Source organism: Chelonoidis abingdonii, chromosome 6, assembly GCF_003597395.2.
Source record: "Chelonoidis abingdonii isolate Lonesome George chromosome 6, CheloAbing_2.0, whole genome shotgun sequence".
Classification (NCBI taxonomy): domain Eukaryota; kingdom Metazoa; phylum Chordata; order Testudines; family Testudinidae; genus Chelonoidis; species Chelonoidis abingdonii.
Genome location: NC_133774.1, coordinates 33,713,686 through 33,740,508, shown reverse-complemented (window position 1 = coordinate 33,740,508; position 26,823 = coordinate 33,713,686).

The window sequence follows — 26,823 nt, the reverse complement described above, 5'->3', positions numbered from 1 at the left end:
AGCACCTTGGATCCCAAAATCTTCCCATAGTGAAAAGCTCAGGTTTCAATCAAAAAATGAATGTTTGGAAATAGTTCCATTTTCACAAAAATGTTTGAAAGGTTTTGGTTTTGTTCTAATACAGAGCAAATACAGAATAGTCAATATCCCAGAGGTTAGGCTACTGATGTGGGAGAGCCAGATTCTGTCTAGAGTGTTAATCTTTCCTCTTGAAACTGTTCCATTTTATATAAATAATTAAATATCCATTGGGCCAGAGAAAGAGAGCGATTAACTCTATAGCCTGCTGTCTACAACACTTTCTTAAAAACACTTAAAACCTGTAGGAGAGCACTTCAACCTTCCTGGGCACACAATAGCAGATTTTAAGGTAGCCATCCTATAGCAAAAAAACTTCAGGACCAGACTTCAAAGAGGAACTGCTGAGCTTCAGTTCAATTGCAAATTTGACACCATCAGCTCAGGATTAAACGAAGACTGTGACTGGCTAGCCAACTACAAAAGCAGTTTCTCCTCCCTTGGTGTTCAGACCTCAGCTGCTAGAAGAGGGCCTCATCCTCCCTGATTGAACTAACCTCATTATCTCCAGACTGATTCTTACCTGCATATTTATACTTGCCTCTGGGAAATTTCCATTACATGCATCTGATGAAGTGGGTATTCACCCACAAAAGCGAATGTTTCAATACATCTGTTAGTCTATGAGGTGCCACAGGACTCTTTAACACTTTCTTGGGAGGTGAGAGATGCAGGTTCAAGTCTCTGCTCTGAATCAGATTGAACCTGACAGCTTTGTCCTTGAGGTTATTGGCTATTCTCTGGTGGGTGTCTTTTTCTCTAGTCAGAAATTCCATCCCAGACTTGAGAAATCTTCCTGACTAAAGTTTTGTCGAAATTGAGGTTTCCACAAACAGTTTGAGTTTTGATGAATCAGTGTTTTCTGAAGAAAAACAGTTTTGTCAAAAAATTCCAGACCAGAGCTACTTCTAAGCCATCTTCTTGCATTTAAACTGTTTTCCTGTGTATTACGTTAGCTATATTAATTTGTAGGTTTGTTGAGGCAATAGTCTTGGCTTTACATATGTTCTGTGAAGTACCATGGTAGATTCAGAAAATACAAGGCACACAAAAATGAAAACTATTAAATAAAATAAACCTCAAAAAATATTTCAAGTTTTAAATGAAGATTAGGATGAGTTCTTTCATTCAAACCAAATGCTCAATACTACTTCCGTTTAAATCAGTGGAGAGATGTCTATTGCCTTCAATGAGAGTTACATCAAAACCCAATTCACTCTACCAGTCGTTCTCATTTTTTGATTGTTTTAGTGTTTATAGTTGTTTATCTTGAACTGCCAGCTGTACAGTTTCTGTGATTAATATTGTTTATGTCTCTCAGAGAGGGATTTTTTTTTTGTCTAGGTAAACTGGAAACTATTCATTGTTAATAAAGTATCAGAATTGTTCTTGTTTTGTTAGCAAGAGTGGGTTTTCTGAGTGACTTTTCAGAAGTCACAGAATAGGAAGCATAAACACAAATGTACCATGCTGTAAATGGTGAATGGCAAAGCTGTTAGAAAGTAAGATGAGTGTGTGTAACCATTTTTCTATCTTAACCTGATTAACTAATAGTTGGATAGCTTTCAAAGGTTCAAGTTATATCTGACATAAGTGAATGGAGGTAATGATATATGCTTCATTCACCAAAGAAACAAATGTTTTGTTTCTCTACTCTAATTCTGAATTTTGCAGGTACCTACAGTGATATAATATACACTAGTTTTATTGTAAAACAAGAGTTTATTACATGGCTAAGTAAGTTGATCTTTGTAAAAGTGCACAAGTGCATTGAAATAAAATAAAAACTACTTAATCCAATCTTCTCTCATACAATTTCTTTCAAGGAGAACAGACACAGCCTGTTAAGATAACAAAGGATGTAGAGTTTCCATTCATGGACAAAGTGTCCTCATTCAAACTCACATTCTAAAGCTACCTTTCCTCTCATCTCAGTTTTCTTTGCAGTAGAGAAATGTGATTCCATGGAACCTCCAGTGATTTTGTTTTCTGTTAACTGGCAGAGCTTTTCAAACCTCACAGACCTGGTGACACCTAAATGGCACACACTTTGGTTTGTCTTGTGTGGAAAAGGTAGATGAAGGGAGGAGGAGAAACATAAAACAGGTGGGCAAGGGCAAAGTGACATTCACAAATGTTTCTTAGATCAGTGCCAGGTTTAGGATCAGTTCTATGATAAAACAATTGCTGTACTGAAATGATTTCCACAAGGTGTTATATTACTTAGGAAGTCCTGAGAATTCTACAAAAACTGACAAGCACACCGCACAGAAAAAGGTAAGATCTTCTGAACTTTTAGCCAGAAATGAACAGAAACTAATATAGTTTAATGGTAATTAGTCAAGTATGTGCTGCTTGTAGAAGTGCTGCCAATAATACCATGTAGTAACTGCTATAAAATGCCAACATCTCTGGGTTAGGGATTAGATGGAAGCTTTTAGAACTGTATTTGGCTTGATAACTAGGTCACTTTTGAAATAGCTTTATAAATTAATTTTACAACATATGATCTGCAAGATTCCTGGTGGGGAATCCTGAACATTGCACATTTTCTATTTATAAGGGGATTTACACCAATAGTTTGTCTAAGGGCATTTTAAATTCAGGTTATAAAGAGATTTTGTCTTTTGACATTACCATGTTGTTGCGATGCATCCCTTGTACATTGATACAGCAAGATCAAAAAAGTAAGTTAGAATCTAAATAAAAAAGGATAGTTTGGCTGTGTGTAGACTCCATAAAGTGAAGACACACTAAAAAAACCTCATATTTTTATATTTTGCATATTTTTATAAAATTTTGCTTTAATTGATAGACTGATTTTTTTTAAGATATGGAATTTAGAAAATAATAGAATTTTGCAGATTTTATAAAATACTTGTTTCAGTCAAGTTAATTCAAAATGAAAGATTAAATTATTTGTGTACTAAGGGTCGAATTCTCAGCCCAGAATCTGTGTGCAGAGCAGGGTCATAACAGCAGGAAACATAGAAGGGAAGATTCAGAGTTTTCACCACATACTCCTTTCTCCATGTTCAGCTTCCACCACTGCAGAACTGATTTGCACCTGAGAGCCTTTTCAAATATGGGCAAAGCTCTGACCACATCGCTGTTGGGAAAGAAAAGTCCACTGGGAGTTGGTGAAGGAGGAATCTGACCTGGTGGAAAAGGAAAGCAGGTGGTTACTGAAGCCAGCTTGAAGAGAATCTTTTGGGTTTTTGAGACTAGAAGAAGTGAGTAGGGTTATGACTAGGTGCTAAAGTGTGGGTCTATTGGCTGGTTGTCAAAATGGAATTTGGAGGATAGAAATGGTCACTGTGACAAGAGACACATCTGGAACAGAATGGGAGCAAATTGGGAGGGGATCAGAAACAGCAGGCTGACTCAGATGCCGGGGTTATTCTGTGTTTGGCTAGACATAGGCTGCTGGTGGGTACCAAGGAAGATCATTGTAGTTTGCATCTATGTAACTTAATCTAAGATAGACCTATAACATATATGCTCTAGGTTTTTCTCAGTGCCACATAAGGAGAATCCTGGCTATAGGCAAGAGCTAGAATTTCAACTTCTAGGGGAAGAACGATTCAGTGCTTAGAGTGTTGACCTGAGACTCAGGAAACCTATGTTCATGTCCGTGCTTTCCCACAGACTTTCTGTGGACCTTAGGTAAATCACAAAGGCCCAGATCTGCAAAGTTATTTGGGCTTCTAGTATCCATTGATTTCAATGGATGTTAGGAACCTAAATGCCTTTGTGGATTAGAGCCATGCTCTCTCTGTACCTCAGTTCCTATCTATAAAATGGAGGTAATAGTACTTCCCTACTTCATGGGGGTGCTGGGAAGACAAATATGTTTAAAAAAAGAGAGATTATGAGGTGCTATGGTAGTGGGGGCCATGTACAAACCTAGGTATCTGTAAAGTATCTCCTACATTCAGCTATGTGGAGATGGAGTAAAGATTCCTCTGTGTGGACTTTTCAACTGTTTCACACCTCTCTAAGCAGCCAATGGTGCCAGACACAACTGATCCTTAAATTACAGTAGTCAAATTCTGCACAGTAGCCTAAAAACAATGATTAAAGCGAGAATTTCACAGAATAGATATAATAGTCAAATAGTCACCTTAACAAATATATTAATGTTTATGTAATAATGGAATGTTATAAGTTTTCAAAGCAAGAAACGTCTTGTTTGGGAATTTATTCCATTTCTTCATTTATACTCCATTTTGTAATTGCCACTGCGCTTCTTTTTTTATGGTCTATGAGTGTACTTTTGCAATAAAATTATTACATTTATTTTAAAAGCAAGCCTTCCCCCCTTTAAATTAAATCTCACCCTTCAAGTTAGCTCTGTATTTTAAAGAGAAATGGGCGAAGTCGGCAATGCTCCTGTTTTGATTTGGCTTCTTTAGGCAGGAGTTTGCAGTTCAAGTCTGAGGCCAAATAAAAGTTTGGGTACAGATGTGACAGCACTGGAACCTTACTAACTCTTCTTATGAGATTTCACCCCCTAATGACTAAAAACTCACCAAATCTCATGAGATTTGTGCCATGCTTGTCTAACATTTCTTGCAAATGGTGAATCTGTGACTGCAGTGAAAACAGATGACAAACTGGATAGCATTGTTCCATTTAACTCTATGTTGTGAAATAAATAAAATGGTTACCATCTCATAATATTCCCTTCACTGAGCTGCACAAAAATAAAGATTGCCTTTTCTAGCTTATAGTTACTCAGTCTTGGGCTCTGATCTTGTTCTTTCTCACAAGCAGCTATCTTACTCTGAATGCCTGAAAGAAAACTTGTGTAGCCAGGATGGATGACCTACTGATTATCAGCTCAGCAACTAAGATGTAGCACATTCAAACAGAAAGCTCAACAAGTAGAATTGCAAGTAACAAACCTTGACTCCCAGTATCACAAAGCAAAATCCATCATATGCCTTCAATAAAATCCAATGTACTTTGTTACATAATTTGCCATTTGGCATATTTTCTGCCAGCAGTACTCAATTGTTTGGTATATTCAAATTTTAGTTAATGGATTAAATAATCTTACATTCTAAATGGAGACAGGCTTGGTTAGTACTTAGATAAAAGCTGTACAAGGGAAATCCAGGTATTGCACAAAATAACTGGGAACAAATATCAACCAGAAAATGAAATGGTTAGTGATGCGCAGAGTAATCATGACAGAAACTTGCATTATTTGCACGATGATACTCATCAAGGGCTAGATTAGGGATTATGCTTTTAGGCATGACCCTGGGCAATAGGTGGTGCATAGATTGCAGCACCCCCAGGTGCTGGGAGGGATTATGTGTCATGAATAGCCCCAGTTTCCTCCAAGCATCCTTTTTCTTTTGGTGAGGATAGTCACTTTCTGCTGGCCAATATCCACAGCAAATTAAGCACAGGTAATGTGTGTGTGTGGGGGGGGGGAGAATGGAGGGTTAAGTGCCCCCCCCCCCCCGAATTCTTCTTGGCCTGCTGCGGGGGGAGGGGTGGAGGAGCCTTCTCCTGCTGTACCTGCCACCAGCATGTTCGGTTCCTGTCCCTGGCAGCTAGGTCCAGGCAGGGAGAGGAAGGGGGTGCGACTAGCCTCTTCTTATGGTGGCTGTTCTGGGTCGCTGCTCTGCTTTCAAGAGCATGGATGGGGATGCAGCGGCTTCCGCTCCCTGTCCAGGCATGGCTGCCAGGGACAGGGGCCAAACATGCCAAGAGGGAGGTGGAGCGGGAGAAGGACAGAGCCTCCTCTCTCCCTGTAGGTTACTGTGGTGGGGCAGGGAGAGTGCGGTGGTCCCCTGGCTGAGCACAAGGTGGGGGAGTCACTTGGGAAGATGCCAAGAGCAGGTTCCCTGGCCTCTGCTCAGCCAGAGCCGTGGCTGGCCCCAGCTGGGCCCAGAGGCACATGCTCCCCACTCCTGTGTCCTCAGCCCCAACCCAGAGCAGGATTGGCTGCCCTGGCCCAGGGAGGTAGGGCTGGAAGTTCCTCCCAGAGGAGACACATGGGTTATCACGTCCTCCCCTTTAAATTGTGCCCGCCCCCCCCAGTATCAGGAGTCTTCTGTGAAACGAAGATACCACCACACTAGTTGTTATGTGCACCGTTGGAGAGCAGAACCAAAGATCCACCCTTTCCCCACCCATTCCCCTCCCACATATGCTGATGAGGAATAAGTGGATGCACAGCAACTATAGGCAGCCACATAGGGACATTAAAGGGGCTGTTAGTCCACCTAAACCCCTGAGCAGAGATAAAGTTCAAGCCACAATCTAGCCGCATATTTGCAAAGCTGATCTGCAGTTTAAGTATCACCACCACCCAGTTGATATCCCACCAAATTTTCCAAATCCAGTTCTTCTGATACTGATCCTTACTTTCCCACACACACACATTGCACCATCAGCATCTCGAGTCTGCTCTGATGGAGTTTTCCTCATGCTTGAGCTCACTGTAAAGAAAACACTCAACATTTGCTTTTTAGTGTGCTTAATAATTATAATTATCATATTATTTATAAAGTCATATAGATGTATGTGATGATCAAACTGAAAAATACGAAAATATGGTCCCTTGCCCCAAGGAGTTCACAATATAAATAATAGTGTATAGTCTCCGGACCTGACTGTGAGATATCACTACTGTCATTGAATAGTACTTCATACCAAAAATAGTCCTATGGAAGTTAATGGTCCCACTTTTGGAGTAAGGTACTACTCAGAATGTGTAAAGATATCTCAATTTGGCTCTAAATTATTTATATTTGAATTATCACGGCAAAATGTACTTTTACACAGACCCACCATAAAGTTATATTGCACTTATATTGATTTGTGGAATAGTAGCTATAAAACTGGGTATTTTTCTTTTACAGAACAGTGGATTTAGCTCTGAATATAAGGAAGGGAAAGAGGAGAGTTTCTATCACTGCTTCAGGAACTGGCATCAGCACTCCTGTCATTGCCACCACCATGAGTAAGCAAAGATACCAGCAGTGCACACTAAAAAATGGCTGTGTTCCAAGTAGCACATTTCTTTCAAACACACACTCTTGGCAGAGAATATTGAAAAACAGTTAGACTGTCTGGTTAATGTTTTGATCACCTCATATGGTCTCATACATAGCTTCCTTTTGTGTATATTGGTGGCAGTATAACAAAAGCGCTCATATTCCAGTATTCCAAAGTCATTCATATTAGTTGTGTTTCCCACTGTCTAAATTTGATCACACATGGTTTTCTTAAGAGAGACTATCAAGTAGCAGCCCTTTGTATGGTATCTCTACACAAAGGGTCAACCTGCCATCCTTTCTCAGGCAACAGTACATCAAATCAAATGAAGTCAATGGAAGTTTTGTTTGAGAGTTTGTCAGTTTATTTCAAGAAATCTGGAATTTTGTCTTCAAAGTATCAAATAGGTTAAAGTCTGATTACTGGTTTAGTGTGAGTGGGATTTCAAAGGAAATCAAACTAATTCATGTGTTAAGAAATAGTCCTGCTATTAAAATGCTTCAAAGTTACATTATGTTTCCCTTACTTCTCTAATAACAGACTTTTTCAGAAGACATAATTATGAACAAATATTTTCTCTTTATTTTTAAATGCAATTCAAAACCGCTAGCTATGTGGGCCAGAGTCTCTGATGTTCTGCCCCTTGCATTGTCATTACACTAGCACAAAGTTAAATGAGTGCAAATTACTACTACGCCAATTTCAGGTAGGCGAGACAGCCCTTAGCATGAACCTTGTATAAAGGAGTTGTTGGGAACAGCTTACTCATATTCCATGGTCCAAGAGAACAAAGGTTCAGTATCTGGTATTCCAGCTACATATTGAAATATATGCTCCAGAAGGGCTGAATTGGAGACTCACAGGTGAGGATTGGGTCAGGTTTTCAGACAAAGCTTGATTATTTGTGTATGTGAGAAGTAAAGTTCACTCACCAGTTAATTAAGCCTCATGCCACCTGTGAAACTAATAATGGTATTATATTGAATTTACAGATAGGTAAGCTTGAGGCACAGACAGATTAAATGACTTTTCAAAAGTCATACAAGGAGTCAGTGGCACAGATGAGACTGGACCCCAGAAGTCCTGACTCCCAGTCCCCTGTTGTGACCACTAGAAGACTCTGGAGTTCACAATAGCAGTGATTAATTTCCCACACACCCCAATGCAAAATCTATCAATTTATTTGTTGTTTCTTTTCTAGAAGACACATACACATCTTCTGCTTCATCCCTTTATAATATTTAAAGAAATATATGCCAACAGTGTTGTGTTCTCATTTCTGCAGATTTTATTATTGTAGAAAAGAGATATATAAGAGCAAAAGTAACATTCTGTAGCATAGCCTTGTTTTAAATGCAAGCAAACTGATCAATAGCTATAATATCTGACAAGCAGTAAAGTGTCACATAAAAGGGAACCTTCTAGTCCATTTGAAATTTAATAGCATGTATTGATAGGGGGGTTTATTTTATTTTGTTTTCTTCTTCTCTACTAAACAAGCAATAGCAAGGTGCTTTGCTTGGATGCTATGATAGATAGTAACTACTTAGTTAAGAGAGAAAGAGAAACCTTTATATATCCCATACCCCAAGGCATCTTATCTTCCTAATGGGTGAAGATGGAGTGTGAAACTAATGGTTAAAGGAATCCTTCAGGCTTAACCGTTTGTTGGTGAAACACAACAGAACTCATAACTGATTTCTTAAATAAACTGTGCTACGTAGAAGCCAGGACATTGTTTACTGTATATGTAATTCAACTTTAAATTCCTTTGAGAAAAGTATGTCAATCCTGTTTAATCTGACATAAAAGCTTAGATGCTTTGTATTCTTTCCACCATGAGAACAAGACATGTGCAAATTAATTTTATAATTAATTTGCTTTCTAGCTATATTAATCTAGATTTTTAGGTCATTTTTTCCCTTGGATTTTATTGAATCCAAGATCTTTGGGACAGGGGACAATGAAGTTGTCGTCCATGACTGGAGCTTCTACACACTACCACAGTCCTAACAATGTTAATAAAGACAAATATAATACTATAAGCAAGTAGTTCATTTTCTGAGACTATGCTCAAACTACAGAAAATGAGGACTTACTGGAAATTAGGACCATATATGGTGATTATAGCAATAGTATTCCATAATCAAAACAGGGCCTGACTTGAACCCATTGAAATCGATAGGCTTGCACCTTTATAGCCTTCAAATTGCACCTGTTCACTAGGAAGGGTGTTTTAGCATAGTCTTCCTCTCCCCCACACAGGTGGAACTGACTTTCAGTGGGAGTTGGGCACCATAGTATCCTTTGTGCCTTTGAAAATCTCCCCAATAGAGTCCAGTTTCAAAGGCCAAGGGCCATGTTGTTCCCCTGTGCAGACAAAAAACTATCACAGGGGCCAGGAAATCCCTACTAATCTTTCCACAGAGGGGGCCAAGTTTGCCTCCTGCAGAATAGGTGGAGATATGGAACTGTAAAATCTATAGATAGCCCAAGATTTGCAAGCAAAACCTGTGGGTCTCAAGCCATCTTTCAAGGACTAGTGCATGGCTCAAGATCTGAGGCAGAGGCATGGTGCATTTATATTGCTCTCTAAGCTTTCCCCATCCCCATGTGCTGTAATGGCCCCCTCCAGTACCTGCCCCAACAGAAGAACTTTCAAAGCGTTGAGAAGAAAGCTGAATAAACTATTTTACTGGGTCAACAATAGTTTAAGCTGCATTATTATGACAGTGGGAGGACAAAACCAGGAAGCGTTCCACTTGCCCAGCTCTGGGCTTTCTCAGCCATCCAAGTCCTGATGCCAGAATGTATCTATGGAGATCCAGAATTGTGGGAACTGAGGAGCATGCTGTTCCCCTTTTATGCAATTCCAATTCAAAATCCATATAATTTGGTTTCCCTCCACCAACTTGTAGGGAATCATTGATGCTTCCATAGTATAAATGTAGGCCAGTAAACTAGATTGAGACAGTGAAAAGTTTTGTCAGGTTCCTTGTTAGTTTTAATTTAGTTAAATAAAAAATAACCAAGGCCATGTTAGTTTATAATATTGAATAATGGAGCTTGACATGTCAGAAGATGTCAAATATTTGTAAGAAGTTAACATGATGCCTTGCATTTTTCCCAATGTATCTATTATGTCTGAGGTTTGTAGCTACTTATTTTAAGTGGTGAGTGTCATTTGGAATCAAGTGTCAAGAAACTACCATGTTTCCTCATCTTTTAAGAAGTTATAAATGACACCATTCATCTTACTACATGATAGACTTAAAGCACCGTGTCATTATAAGACGCCTGCATCTCTGAATGTGATAGAGATTCCATAATCCCTTGACTGCATCCTGCAGCTTAGCTTGATGGGGAAACCAGTTGGAAGTTTTTTATTTATTTATTTAACAAACACTTAACCAACTTTGCTTCACGGGCCAACTACCTACTCTCTGACCATAACTTCTCAGTACAGTCTAAATACAGAAACTGTGTTGAAATAAACTCAACTAAATCAAAATACACACTGATTCGTTCATTTAAATGTTTTACCTGAATCTACTGCACGGTGGAAAAAGTGGTCATATTTAAAAACACACGGGATTGTAGCCATAAGATAAATAATTTAAACATGTTGGGAAACTCTTTGTGAGTTATAAGTGAATTCATTGTGCCCGCTGGGATATTTACCAGATGAAAACTGTGACAACGACAGTACCCTGGTTGTTTGGTACATAATTTAGAGTATTCCTAAATGAATATTTCATGTAGTTTCGTTTGTGTATGAATTGTATGACATGTATATCTAGATTCACAAGGGGCACTGTCAAACTCCTCAGTTTGAAATAGGCACTTATAAATTACTTAAGAATATTGTTGAAAGAGGGATTAGTACACATTCTAAGCATGATCATTATTTGGGGGCAAAAAGCAACATTGCTCAGCAGAGAAAGAATACTCTGAAACAAAGACAAATAAATGAGCTCTCACTTCTTCACTAGCAACCAAGTTAAATTCTTAGAAATCCAAATGGAAGAAAATATAGTAAAAATAAATATTTCCTGTGTAAGAGGATTTCCAGAAGTATGTATTGGCATATTAAAGAATCTTATATTTTTAACAAGGGTGAGGAGCTGTGTCACGTATTTATTAAAACAAAAATAGATTAAAAGAAAGGACTTTTGATTCTGCATTTAGATCCCTATCTCTGTATCGCAACAAAATGACTTAGTGAGGCTTCAGGTGAATCGGATCACTTAATTATAGAGCTGGATTAATAATTACAGCTGGTCAGAACATTTCTGCCAAACTGAAATTTTGGAGAAATACATTGTTTCATCAAAACTGAACAGTGGGATGGAGTGGAAAGGACAGCAAGAGGGAGACAGCCAGTGTCTACAGCAATTGTTTAGGCCTGCCCTGTGGAAGAGTTAGGCTGAAGTCCCTACTCTGCCTGATTTGGAATGATCTAGGATGAAAATCTCCACTCAGAGCAAAGATGTGAAGCTGGTCTCCCAGGTCAGCCTATGCAAAACACAAATAAATTTCAGAACCTTGGAAATTGCAACAAAATGGAATTGTCGTCACCTTTCAGCTCTAATAATAATATAAAAAGTCAGTATCTCCATGTGTAAATGTTCCCTTTCACTAGCCAGCTTGCATTATTTCCTTTGTGAGTATTTTGAGTGCTGGTTTATTCATGAAATTGTTTTTAAATTGTGACTTCACAGATGTCAGCATATGTGGTTTCTTCATTCAAACATTTATACTAGTGTATTACTAAGTCACTATCAGTTAGTTTCAGTTACCCAGTCAGAGGGCAGAAATAATACCACCTAAATTAAGTGACCAGTCACAAAGAGTGAATTGTTGAAGTGAACATCCTATAGTCTGGAATTTGTCCATATAAACTATTCAGTGAGTATTTACAATTAACAAATGTGTTACTGGAAATCAGGATTGGGTCAAGAATGATTTATGAACAGAAGAAAGAGATAAATTCGTTGGGTAATTTATTCAGAATAAATAATTTAACCAGTTTTACTTAACTGCAAGATTCTTCCATCATTCCAAATATATACCTAGCACATTGAGAGAGAGAGAATTTGGATACAAGAAGTTTTTTCAAAAATGGGTGTCTAAATTTAGGCTCCTAAATCCATAAGTGGCCTATTTTCAAAAGCACTGAGCACTCAGCTGTCCCCATTAATTTCAAGCTATTTATTTAGGAGTCTAACCTTTCAGACATTCATTTCTGAAAATTACTGTAGCCTTGTTTTCAGCAACTCTCCTTCCGCCATCACCTCCTCCACCGCAGAAAAATCTCCGCCCAACCAAATAAAACAAAACAAACAAAAAGCCCATAGCTTTGCAAGCAATGAAATTATATTGACCACAAGAATCTTCTCTGTGGTATAACATTATTCATGATTTCCAGGATAATGAACAAAATGTAAGCCTATGCCTTCCTTTTTCCCTCCACTAAATAATGCCTTTTTCCATTTCCTAAATTTTTATTAGGATTCAGAATAAGAAAACAATGGAGATACTTGGGCTGAATTTATGCAGTGACTTTGTATGAATGACAGAAACAAATCCTTAACAAAGCAGAACTATGCATAGTGTTGCTACACTGACATTTTATTAATGGATAGCACCTTCACGAACAATTTTCATGTAAATAAATTTAAAAAGAAAAAATGTTCATCCCTACCATTAAGAAATATTCATTCTAAATCTTATTCGCCTCAATTATAGAGCAAACAAAACTTTACTTCTTCATTTATTGTCCAGTGCCCTGATTCAAGCAAAGCTCTTAAGCACGTTTAAGTCTCATTTACTGTGATAGGACTTAAGTAGATGTTTTGCTGAATAAGGATAGACTTAAGTTCATGTTTAAACGCTCTGCTGAATTGGAGCACAAATTCCCTTTGGAGTCTGTGCCCTGATACTGTACGTTGGGTGAAGTCAACAGGACATTGAGCAGGCGAAAGGGACCACCGGTGCAGTACATTTTGCAGGATGAGGGCCAATGAGTTCAGAATTGAACCTGAAGGTCAAAGAGCACTTTGACATTGACTTCAGTAGATGCAGAATGGGGCCATGAGGGGAGGTTCATACATTTGACATGGTTCTCAGGGGTTTACAGGATATAATAGCATCCCACTCAGATTTTTTTAACCTATATGACTGGGGGCTAACAATTTAAGAAGAGACAGTGAGGACTAGAGTCACAAGGTGGATTTCGGTGCATGACACGTTAGGTGCCTAGTCTACTATTTAGGCACCAATGGCATTCACAAGACCACCAGTCAGCTACTCCTAATCCAGTAGGTGCCTCACTCCTTAAGTGCCTAGGTTTCTACCATCAAATTTTGCCTAAATTTTTAATGCTGAGCATGCACTAAACCACTTAAGTCCTGATCGTGAGGGTCCTAACTCAGGCCTGAGCTCAAAGTAGGCTTTCCCTTGCCTATCTTACCTGTGAGGCCCAATCTGGTAGTCATGCTCAGAGGCTGCCTAAGAGGTCCCACACAAAACAGAGATGAGGAGGTGCTAATACACCATATATCCAATAGCCTAATGGTAAGAGCACTCATCAATGATGTGGGAGACTTGGCTTTGAATCCTGTCCCTGCCTGAATCAGAGCAGCATCTAGAATACTGGTTGCCCATCTACCACATGCATACCCTAACCACTGGCATTTTGGGGTGGGTCTCTCCTGGTGAAGCTGTATGAAATACTGAAATTGCATTGGGCCAATGTAAGAATGTGAATGACCTTACACTCAGGTGGTTAGGGCACTCACCTCAGAGAGATGAGTTCAAGACCCTGCTCTGATTTAGGCAGAGGAAGGAATTTGAAACCTGATTTTCATACTAGGTGAGTTTCTAAACAGTGTGCTATTGGGTATAAGGACACCATTATTGCATATTTTGTTTTCTTGGTCCACCGGAATGAGTTAGGTACTCACAATCAGGTGCTCCTGAACTGTAACTTTACCTCTACCATCAACCTCTCTGTCTCATTTTCCTCATCTCTAGAATAGGTATGATAAAACCAGCCTGACAGGGGTGTTGTGAGACTTAATTAGCTACTGCCAAATTCTGTTACCCTGTCTCATGTTAAGTAAAGCAGAATTGGCCCCATAATTTTTTGTAGTGTTTTGAACATGGAAAGTACCATGTATGTATTAAGAATGATGATTGGTATTATTCCTATATGTAAATTGCTTTGCCAGGCAGCCTGCATTTAGAAGAGTTCTCACACTTGGAGAATTAAAAGAGTGAGTACCATTTTTGTTAGTTTGTGGCATTTTTATAAAAGGGAACCTGAGTGTTCACTTGAGTTTTGGGGGGGAAGCAGGCTGATCAGTGGGCATACTCAATAATATGATTCTCCAAGAAGATCAAAATTCTTGGCTGTGTTTCCAGGTTATTGTTAGATTGGCATCTCAAAATAAACAAAAACATAACTTTAAAAATGGGATGCGGGAAGTAGTGTTTCAAAGCCTTTGGAACACCACTGCTGTTATTTCAACAGTATAATTAAATTTTAAAATCAGAACAGTTTTTTCTCAACAGAGCTTCAGTTGAAGAGAGTACTAAGAGGAACCTTTCTAAAAGACCGTTAAATGAAGTTTCTATTTGCCTTTTAAAGGACATTTCCCTTTAGCACTTCTCCAAGTAAAAAATCATAGTGGAAGAGCAGGCTTTTAACAGCTCTTATGTGAGGTGGTTAAAAAAATAGCAACACCATTCAAAAGTCTTGTAAAAATGTTAAAAAATACAAAACAAGAATGGGGCAGGGAGAGAGAAAGAAGTAGTAAAAGAAAATGAGAGAAAGAGAAATAAAAGGAGGGAGAGAGTCTGTAGGAGGATAGAACACTTTCAGAAAACTTTGATTATGTCTGAACTGGCTGTGTTTAATTGCTAACAAGTAGAGTAAAGTGAGTCACGGGTAAAACCCTGGTCCCATTGAAGTCAATAGCAAAACTCACATTGACTTGAAGAACCAACAAGAGGGGATGCTATTTTAGATTTGGTTTTGGTGAGTAGTGAGGACCTCATAGAAGAAATGGTTGTAGGGGACAACCTTGGTTTGAGTGATCATGAGTAATTCAATTCAAACTAGCTGGAGGATAACAAGATTGTCGTGGGACTTGGGTATTTTATTTTCAAAAGCTAAACGCTTACATGAATTAAGGAAATAGTTTAAGGAAGTGGATTGACTTGAAGACTCTGTGGAGTTGAAGCAGAGGAGGCCTGCGATTACTTTCAGGTAAAGCTGCAGAATACTTTCCCAGAAGCCTGCATCCCAAAAGGGGGAAAAATAATATAGGGAAGAGAGTTGTAGACCAACTGGATGAGCAAGCATCTCGAGGCGGGTGATTAAGAAAGCAGAAGCTAATAAGGTGGAAATGGGCCAGGACTGCAAGGAAGCTACTTTTGGGTGGTCTGAACGAAGTAGAGATGAAGTGAGAAAAGGCTAAAAGTCATTAGCTTGGCCTTGCAAAAGGAAATTAAAACAATAGTAAAAGTTATAGCAATATAATCGAAGAAAACAAAGAGAAGAAGTGGGCTCGTCTAAACCTGAGGAGATGTGAGGTTAGGGATAATCTAGGCATGCCCCTATCGATAACTAATATTTTGCACCAGTCTTATATAGGTGCTAATGGAGGAGCTTGGGAAGGCGAAATGACTAGAGATGACAGAATGAGCGAATAGGAGTAGTGAATTTACCACATCCGATCGGTAAAGCCAACTCGAACAGCTTAATGGAACTCCATATCGAAGGGCCCAAATCTTCATTCAGAATATTAGGAAACTGGCACATGAAATGTGTGCATGTAGCCATCTTTGCACCAGAATTTTTAATGAGTACAGTAAACTCAGGGGTTGTACTGTATTCCCTGGAAAATTGGCAACATAGTTCCATTTTTTTAAAAGAAGGTAAACCGGAATTGAGTAACACTATGCTGTTAGTTTGACATCTGTCAGATGTAATGGTCTTGCAATCTGGTTGGAGAGAAAGTATGTAATGAATAGAGGTCTTGCTGGTAACTGGGACGAATACAACATGGTTTTTACAAAGGTAATATCGTTGCCAACCAACCTGTCTCCCTCTTAACGATGGTAACAGATTTCTAGACAAAGAATAATGCAGTCGGATCTATTATAGCTCATTTTCAGTTAAGATTTGAACACGGTATCACTTAATGGGGAGATTATTAGTTAAATTGGAAGATGGGATCGACTAATGAAATTGAAGGTGAAGATAAGGATCTAATTAAAGGGGACGTCTACATATGGGTCGGTACTGATAGGTGAACTGCAGCTGGTAAGGAGTGACTACTCGTGGCGGTTCTCGGGATCGGTTTGGGGGCAATCTTATTTACCTTTTTATTACTGACCCTTGGCACCACAGAAAAGCAGAATGTGCTAATAAAGTTGCGGATGACACCAAAGCTGGGGAGGTATGCTACACAGAGAGGACCGGGATACCATTACAGGAGATCTGGATGACTAATATAACTGTCCAAGCACTTAATATAGTAACAGATGAAATATTTAATAGGATACAAGTGCCAATAGTAATGCATTTAGGGATATATACTAAGAATTTTAGTCTATAAATTGGGGAACATTCAGTTGGATAGAACAGCAGGATGAGAAGGACCTCAGAGTATTGCGATTGATCCACAGCGTATGACTATGAGCCGTTCATGTTGATGTGGCCGTTAGAAAAAGCTTATGCAGTCATTGGGATGCAGTCAGGTGAGGTATTTCCAGTAAGATAAGGTGTGTTTCAGTACCATTATACCAAGCACTGGTGGTATGACCTCACCTGGAATACTATGTCTTCTGGTCTCCATGTTTAGAAGTGGATGAATTCAAACGTGGACAGGTTTCAAGATGGGCTACTAGGCTGATCCGAGGAATGGAAACCTGTCTTATGAAAGGACGGTCAAAGAGCGTGCGTTTTTTAGTCCTAACCCAAAAGAAGGTTGATGGGGGATATGATGGCCTATTTTAAAATATATTACAGAGGGATAATATCGAGAGGGAAAGGAATGTATTTAAGCTTAGTACCAATGTGAACACAAGAAACAAATGGATGATATAAACTGGACCTAGGAGTTTTAGACTTTGAATTAGTCACTAACGGTTTCTAACCATTAGAGGAATTGGAAGTTTGAACCGCTTTCCAAGGGAGTAGGTAGTAGGGGAAAAGACACTATCTGCGCTTCAGGCTACAGCTTGATTAAATTTTGGATAAGATGGATAATATGGGATAGCCTATTTTGGAATGATCAAAGAATCATGTTGGCCAAAATTATCAGCAGGTAAGTATGCCCAGTGGTCTGTGATGGGATGTTAGATGGGATGGGATCTGAGTTACTATAGAGAATTCTTTCCTGGGTGCTGGCTGGCGAGTCTTGCCCACATGCTCAGGGTTTAACTGATCATCATATTTGGGTTCGGGAAGGAATTTTCCTCCAGGGCAGATTGGCAGAGGCCCTGGAGGTTTTTCGCCTTCCTCTGCAGCTTGGGGCATGGGTCACTTGCTGGATGAGTCTCTGCAGCTTGAGGTCTTCAAACCACAATTTGAGGACTTCAATAACTCAGGCATAGGTTAGAGGTTTGTTATAGAAGTGGATGGGTGAGATTGTATGGCCTGCGTTGTGCAGGAGGTCAGACTAGATGATCATAATGGTCCCTTCTGACCTTAAAGTCTATGAGTCTATGAGTCTATGACTTCAATAGGGTTGGATTTGCACTTCATCTTTCCACAATCATGTAAACTATCCCTGGCAGATTTTGCACAGTGGGAAATCCTTTCCAAAAAGGCTTTCTCTTGCCTCAGAAGGCACTTGCTTTGTTACCTGATGTCTCCATAAAATGCAGGTAGCCATTTATGTTTTCCTATGACTGTGATGTGAGCAACATCCTATGTAAGTGGCAGGTAAAATACCTGCAATTTTTAAGTTGTATTGTTGTTGTTGTGTGATGTTTTGAAGTTTGGCTGAAAGATTCGGTATAAGTAAAAATGTCTTAGTTTTTTGAGGTGTGAGGACCAGGGGTGGCTCAAGACATTTTGCCGCCCCAAGCACGGCGGCATGCCGGGGGGGGACTCTGTCGGTCACTGGTCCCGCGGCTTCGGTGGACCTCCTGAAGGCGTACCTGCGGAGGGTCTGCTGGTCCCGCTGCTCCACCGAAGCCGCGGGACCAGTGGACCCTCCACAGGCACGCCTTGCGGGAGGTCCACCGGAGCCCTGCCTGCCGTCCTCCCAGCGACCGGCAGAGCGCCCACCATGGCATGCCGCCCCAAGCACGCACTTGGCGTGCTGGGGCCTGGAGCTGCCCCTGGTGAGGACAACTGAAATAAGCATGGGACACTGAGAAAGACTAAGAAGGTAAAAAGGAAAATGAAAAGAAAATATCAAAAAGGTAAAAAGCACCTTTCCTTCTGTGTCTCTCTACAGGTAGCTGTCCATCTTACCTCTTTACTCATCTGACTGTCCGTTGCTATTTAAATATATACTGTATATTTGTTCCTTTTGTGTCTGGGTATTAGACATATTTAGTGGAAGACTATCAGACAGGAATATTATGTGAAAAAATGAATGCCGTTTTTATTCTGTTTTCTCTCCTAACCCAAATCTATGTCTTTTGAACATTGTACTTCCTAGCTTTCCACAAAAATATCATTAGTATCATGGCAGAATATTATGGCATAACTAATGTGGCATACCCTGACTTTCTTATTTTGTATAAGTGATTTGGTAGCTGCATAGGATCATTAATAATTCTAATAGACTTAGTGTCACTAACCAATCAAATGGGACAGGAACAGAGTACTTCAGTGAGAACAGCACAAACTTAAGGTTTTAGTAGCCTTTTGTCGAGAATGCTGAAGGAAGCTTCTGGCCACTTACAACAGAATGTTAATAGCTTATGTCACTTTAACTCTGACAGCCCTGAAGTGAAAGGCCACTGTTTGTAATATCCACAATCTCTGTTTGTAATATCCACTGTTGAAGAAAAAAGTAGCATTTCTGCTTAAGCAGTGGACAAGAATTAACTGTCTGAAAATGTAGGGAATGCTCCACAACTTGTCAGGGAGACAGAAAAAAAAAAAAAAGCCCCAAGAAAGCTTTGAAAGAGAGTTCCCGCCATCCCCTTCTCTTGTATTGATACAGGTGATTAAAAATGGAAGGCAGCTTTCAAGACTGATCAGTTCACAGATCCATTCCTTTATATGAAGGGTGCTAGTTTGCGTCTTCTACAGATTTCACATACAAATTACAATGTATATTTACCACTTACAGACTGGAGTCTCACACTGACATGCAACAGCAGGTGGACCAGGACATATAAAAACACACTAGTCTGTGAAGTGAAGGGGAATGTCCAATTTCAAAACTCTTCTTTACATTATTTGGAGGACTAATTATGAAAGGAGGTATGTTTATAATTTTGGCTGAGTTAAAATCTGATCTGGCTCCGACTAAAGTCAATGAAATGCTGTCATTGACTTCATAGATCAGACAGACTGCACAGGATCAAATATTATTCTGGCAATAATCTGGTACATCACTTAATTCCTAGTAGGTTTGGATGGCATTTATAATTTGTTTTTCACTTAACATCCTGTGGTGTTTTTTTTTAAGTCTGGACAAAAACACGATTTATACCTCAAGCCAAGAATTTGCTCTCATCCAATTCAGTTGCACATCCTTCTTGTGATTAGGTGGCAAGGTATTGATGCTTGAAGTACTCCAGTCATATTTCTGCACTTTAGATGGGCTAGGGGAAAGTGAAAAATGTATTTTAGAATTGATGTTCATGAGCATTTTGAATCTGTAGACAACTTCAGGGAAACCCAGGTCTTGATGCAAAAGGGTTAACAAAGATAGGGCAATTGCTTATTAAATTTGCCACTTAACTGTGCAGCGGGTTAACTAGACAGTCACCTAAAATTTTGTGTATTTATTCTTGTAAAATTATCTTGTTTGTATTTATCATGATACAAATGATCTGAAGCCTTTTGTCAGCTGGCACTCAGCCTATATAAGCAATGAACCCCTGAGTACATTATACATTGTCATCATCACATTTCATTTACTTTAAGAAAAGTAGGGGCTAATATATCATATGTATTATATTCTTTGGCATATTGAAAATGCTGTAAGTGCTTTTATGAATAGTAAGTGGCAACTGTATTCACCTACTTTGATTTAATGACACAACCATATATAGGGTTAAATTTTAGAAACAAGTTAAATTATTTTATTTGTTCAGATTTTACTTATTGTTTCTTTCCCCCCTCCCTTTTAGTTCTACTTTGGTTCATTAGATGCAGTAATATCTCCCTTGTCTGTGACAATTTCCATTAATATCTCAAAGGCAGCTATTAAGTATCATTACAAGAAAAGATTATAGAAGGATACTGCATACAATAACAGTGAAGATAAAGACAATAGTCACATTTTCATTTGTTCCTTTGTTCTTAAGATGCAAATCAAACTTCAAGCTCTTTCGAGTCTTCTTTTCTCCATTTATATTTTCAAAGCTTTCTAAAAAGAACAACCTTCACGGGCAAATAACATCTGGCATTTGGATTATTTCAACAAAGGGTGTACATTCTCTGTTAGAGATTTTGCTCTCCTTCTTGCCCCCCAAAATTGTAATTGTCAGAGAAAACAAAAAACTTAGTCAAATTTTATCATTTGCATAGGACTTTGGAGGAAGGAACAGTTATATTAAAACTATCTATTGGTTATTGCAAAGACACTTTGGAAGCATTCATCAGTACTAGCCATATTCTATCATCCCCTCAAAACACTCAAAAGATTTAGTGTTAGAAAATTATCTAAATATATCTCAACAAACAAACGTGTAAAGCTCTTTCCAGCTCCTAAGAATGTCATGAAATGAAACTGTACAATGATGAGTTTCCTGTACTGAAGACTTTCAAATCTTGACACTGAGAATACTGTAGCCAATATGAATGATGTTGTATTAAGAGAAACTGACAGCCAGACATATCCTCAAAGGAATTTATGTGCCTAAGATTTCCTGTTAATTTCACTAGGGAATTGAGCCACTGCTCAATGGACTGGTGGTATGGCAGTGATGTAAGTCTAAAAGATGGAGTGTCCAAATAGCAATACTTGCTGTTTTGGATACAAATATATGTCATTGTACACAATATCCACTCTAGCACAGCACTACTCTGCTGCCACTGATCTCTGGGTACCTATTCCACAGTGCCTGGTACACCTCTAAGAAGCAGTGGCTTCTGAGAGGTTTTAAAGGCCTTCCAGGAGCAGAGGGAAATTGTGGAAGAAAAAGTCATACTCACATATTTTCCAGGAAGGATGCCCATAGATACCTTCGTGACATTGTCATTTCCTCCTAATCTTTTTTTCATGAAATGTAGGCCAGGATGAACATTTAGCTCTCACTCCATGTGCTGTAAAAAGAGGATCCATGGTAGCCTTTGAAAAACAGCCATGAGGTAGTTTAGTGGGATGCTGTCACAGGCTGATTGATGTGGAAAGCCCTGAGTTAGGGTTCGCACAATAACAAGCGTGGGGGCTGAGTGCTGTTAGGGTGACCAGATGTCCCGATTTTATAGGAACAGTCCCAATTTTGGGGTCTTTTTCTTATATAGGCTCCTATTACCCCCCACCCCTGTCCCGATTTTTCACGCTTGCTTTCTGGTCACCCTAAGTGCTCTATAGCAGAGCAGAGAAGGCTGCAAGAAATAGAGCCCAGCAGGGGCTGAGAACAGGGCCAAGAGGGTGAACTGAAGAGAAACCTGCAAAGAGTGAAAGAACATTGTGTTTGTTGGGACTTTTTAGTTGGACCTTTTTTTAACCTTTTGGATTGCTTTGTGTGTACATTCAAGTGTGCTGAAGTCTATCAGTTAGGACAGTTTTACCAAAAATCAAGCTAAGTAAATAATTGATTTTTCAGTTTGGTGGCTAAAGTGAAAAATTTGTGGAAAAAAGAAAATTCAAGGTGGAACCAAACTGAAAATTGTTGGTTTTTCTCACTGAAATGAAAAACCAGAAAAAAAAATGTTTCAAACTGAAACTCTTTTTTTTAATTTTTCATTTAATTTTGTTATATTTTAGGGTGGTTATCTTACCCTTTTAAATGTTTTTAACATAACTAGTTAAATTTATAAATGACGTTGTTTTGAGATAGCAGGTCAAAATGTTTTGTTTAGAAAATGTCAAAATGAACCGGTTTTACTTTTACACTTTTTTTTCCTTTTTATTTGACCAAAACTACACTGCTACCTCGATATAATGTCACCCAATATAACACAAATTTGGATATAACGCAGTAAAGCAGTGCTCCATGGGGGCGGGGCTGTGCACTCCGGTGGATCAAAGCAAGTTCTATATAACACGGTTTCATCTATAATGCAGTAAGATTTTTTGGCTCCCAAGGACAGCGTTATATCGAGGTAGAGGTGTATTCGCCAAATTCAACATCCATTTGCAAATGGTTTTGGTTGACCGAAAAATGTATTTTTCAGCTAATACACTCTACTGGTAAAAAATTGCCCAGCTCTAGTACCAGGCAGAATTATTCTTTACTAGGCAATTGGTAGAAATACCAGGAACAGAGATCATGGATCTTGTGTTTTACTATGCCCATTTGGAAGGCACAACACAGAGGCAACGGTGGCTTATTCTCTCAGATTTTAGGCTGACCAGCAGAACTTAGAGGCCAGTAGCATAAGAGAGCAGCATCTAGAGAGATCCTAACTCACAAGATTCTTGCACAGCTCCCTATGGGATACTCCTGCCCCTGTCTGCCTCCCTAACCCCCATCTCCAGCATGTTTCTGCACCAGGGGTGTCGAACTGGGTAAGATAGGGCTGCGTAACTTGGTCTCAATCTGCCTGTGTACTAGGGGAAATTCTCTAGGAGATATTCAGTCCCTTACATCTCATAGCAGAGTAAAGGGTCCAAGAATCTGGCCTTATAGCATTAAAAATGTAATTTAAATTATAGTTTGTTTCTGATGGGGTTTTTAAGAGCGAGAGTGTGAGAGCTGTGTTTGTTTTCATATCCTAATGCAGTTGTATTTGTGTGTGTGAAAGTACTTGCTAATGCCAGTCAGACACATAGATGGGATATGGAGTATCTTCAACAGTAATTTCCTGAATCTAAATCTCTAATTAACTGAAACAGAATAAATAAATGTGATTAGATGTAACCCATGTGCCTGCTAGGGAGACATCTCTTTAAAAGACCCATTGGAGGGAGACGGGAATAAGTTGTGTCTGGGTCAGTTTTGCTAGGGAGATTTAGCACTCCACATCCAGAAGCTTCTGGAATTGGGTGTAGTAGTTTTGGGTCTGCTCCAATAGGTTCCCTATTGCTGGGGTCAGACTCCATGAGGGCAAGCAAGCAGTCAGGGAAGCTGCTTTACAAAGGGCCATGTGTCCTATGTGAGTTGGGAGAAGCTGAGCCCAGGAGCAGAAAGCAGGCTGTTTTCCCTAACTTGAAAGCATTTTGCTGCAGGCTTTTCTTTAAATCTATACACTTAACTGAGTGATTGGTTTTTCAGCAGAGGAAGAATCTTCATGGATTCCAACTAAAGATTCCTACAAGCAAGTGGAGGGAAGAGGTTCTTTTAGACTCAGCAAACTGTATAGATTTGGTGATCAAAGACTAACTGAGACATAGGTGAACTAAACCTAATCTTTTGGGAACTCTCAGTTTCTTCTCACTGTGTTTCTCTGGGGACTAAACTGTTCAGATTTTAATTTGTTTTCTTTATTTATGCTTATACATAACTGTGAAGATCTTGTCTGTGGATTATAAAATAGCCATGTTATGCTGTAAAAATTAGATTACACCTCTACCCCTATATAACGTGACCCGATATACCACAAATTGAGATATAACGCGGTAAAGCAGTGCACTGTTGGGGGGGGTTGCACACTCCGGAGGATCAAAGCAAGTTTGATATAATGCAGTTTCACCTATAACACAGTAAGATTTTTTGGCTCCCAAGGACAGCGTTATATCGGGGTAGAAGTGTATTTGTTTATCATAAGATTTTATCAAGTTATTTCATTAAATTCATTTCTTTAGTTCCTTTTGGAACTTGAATGTGGTGAGGCTGACCCTGTGCAATCCTTGCTAAAAATCCTGAGAGACTGAACTCTGGGTCTCCAGCTACTTTTCTATGGGACTTGGGGGGTTTAGGCACTGGAGAAGGGCAGTGAAGTGAACTCTAGTTCACCCAAAGGTTACACAGACACTCAGGAAGGATTCTTCCTTCAAGTACTTTAACACCATCAAGTCTAGGTAGGCACATAGGCCACGATTTTTAAAAATGAGTGCCTGAAGTTAAGCTTCTGAGGCCTTATTTAATGACCTGAGTTGCCTGATTTTCTAAGTGCTGAACACGCATTGGTTCACACTGACAAGGAGGTTTCAAGCATGCAGAAGGAGCAGGCCTGCCACCTCATCCTCTTATATACTCTAGCTTACCTCCTGTGGCCGGTCAGCTAATCTGGCCATCTGTAGGGAGGGTAGAGCTGACTTCTTCTATTCACTTTGGTACCTTGTATACCCACAGGGAATGGAGCAGGCCTGTAGTCCTTAAAACCCTAGAGCTGGAATTTTGCCTAACCTTTATGGAGGCCACATAAATTCTGGCAGGCTCCTTACACCCTCTTCTCCAGTCTCAATCTTTGGCTCCTAGGAACACACATAGCCACAAGCTGTTATCCATTTCCTAGGGAGCTAGCCCACTTCTTTATAAAAGCACAGCAGGAGGGACTGTAGTAAACACTGGAACACACAGTGCCACCTACTAACATTATTACTAGTGACTTAACAGCAGGATGCTGCTAATTTCTTCTTGATGACTGAGTAGATATGTGAGACTTAATTTCTGCTTTTTGCAGTAGCCCTCTGTCATAAGTAGATATGACACCCTCCACTCCGTACCAAAGATTTGGGAGGCAGCTTACTTCATAATGATCTAAAACAAAGCAAGTTCACATCCAGTGGGCTTGTGGGAACTTGTACACCAATGACAGACACAAAATCAAACCTATTCCCTCAATATTTAAGTGGGAATGTGCAAATAAATTATTAATGCTAAAGAAAAAGGTGAAGTGCTCTCCATCATTAGCTACTCAGAAATAGCACATTGCTCATGGTCCAAACCTCAGCTGGAATCTTCATTGGCTTCAGATTGTCCAAGGTGGCAACATACCATTCCTTTGTAAAGATGGGAAATATTGAAATTATGCATATGATGTTTTCACACAGGTGGCTGACAGTTTACAGAACCATATTTCACATACAAAGGGAATTGGGGTGAAATGAACACATTTATGCAACTGTCTATGATAGTTACTATATAAAAGTAACTTTGTATAGATTTTCCTTTAGCATGCTCAAATAATGTGTATTTTTATACTATAGCCCAGTAAACAGGGCCTGGATCTGCAATCCTTAGACATAGTGAGGAGCCTTAGGGGGTGGCCTTTTTTTTGCTCACTTCTAGACATCTATGTCAGCTGATCCCTCCCAACTTTAAAAACACCAGAAAAAAACATTATTTTTCAAAAGGGTTCTCTGTTTTCATTTCAGAATGTAGCCTGTAGCAAGTACATAAAATGCTAACATGCTAGCATGCCATAATAGCAGAACTGAGCTTGCACTGGAAGAGAAGGGGAAAGAGATTGTGCTGCATCAAACTGAACCAAAAGATTGTCAGTTCTCTTGTGTCATGCTCATTGGTGACTGCAGCAGAATCTTTGTGATACTGAGAAGCAGAAGCTGTGACAATAAAATCAAGGGGAATATTTCTGGAAAATAGGTAATGCTTTAGGTTTTACTACACCTGGAAGTAGTGCTGACTAGCATTACTAATAGACAGTCAGACTGTGGCCCAATTTACACTCCCACTCAGTGGAGTAAGGGTATAAAACACCTGAAGGGGTTAAGGTGGATAGGTGGGCTAATAAACTGCCCAAGCTGCACCTGGAGGAGGAGCCAGGGAGCAGGGATTAATTAGAAATAAGGCTCAGCTGGACAGGGACAGGTGGGGCCTGTATAAAGCCCAGGAGCTGGGAACTGTGGGGGAAGAAGTTAGCCCATTGGAAAAAGGGAGGTGTGTTTGGTGCTATAGAGAAAAACAGCTTATAGTTACTCCCTGGGAGGAGGATGGGCTGGAAAGGTAGGAAAGGCTCAGAGGAGAAGTAGCAAGCATGGAATAGTGCAGACTTTGGCTGTTGAAGAGACATGTATTTTATGACCCCCAAATATATTAGCCCCATGCCACATATCCACCAGATGGAAGCAACAGCTCTTCAAGGAATCTCTCTTTCTCACTCTCTGTACCAAAAGTGCCACAAAGGAGATGACTTCCTAGGAATATAACTTTGTGCTGTAGGTTTCCTTTTCATAGTTTTACAGTCACTGAACTTGCTTTCACCTTCTTGTAATAGTTTAACTGTCTACTGGATCAGATTTACCGCTGTATGGAAGATATATTCATATCCATTGTATCCCATGTAATTTAAAAATCTGCCTGCCTAGCTTGGTGCAACATTTCATGTGAGAATTTTTTTAAGAGGTCCTGTAATATCTGAGAGAAACAAAATATTTTATATTACTGGGAAGGTATCATCCTTATAACTATGGAATGACCTTTTTTGTTTTTCCTTGTAGCAGTAGAACCGGA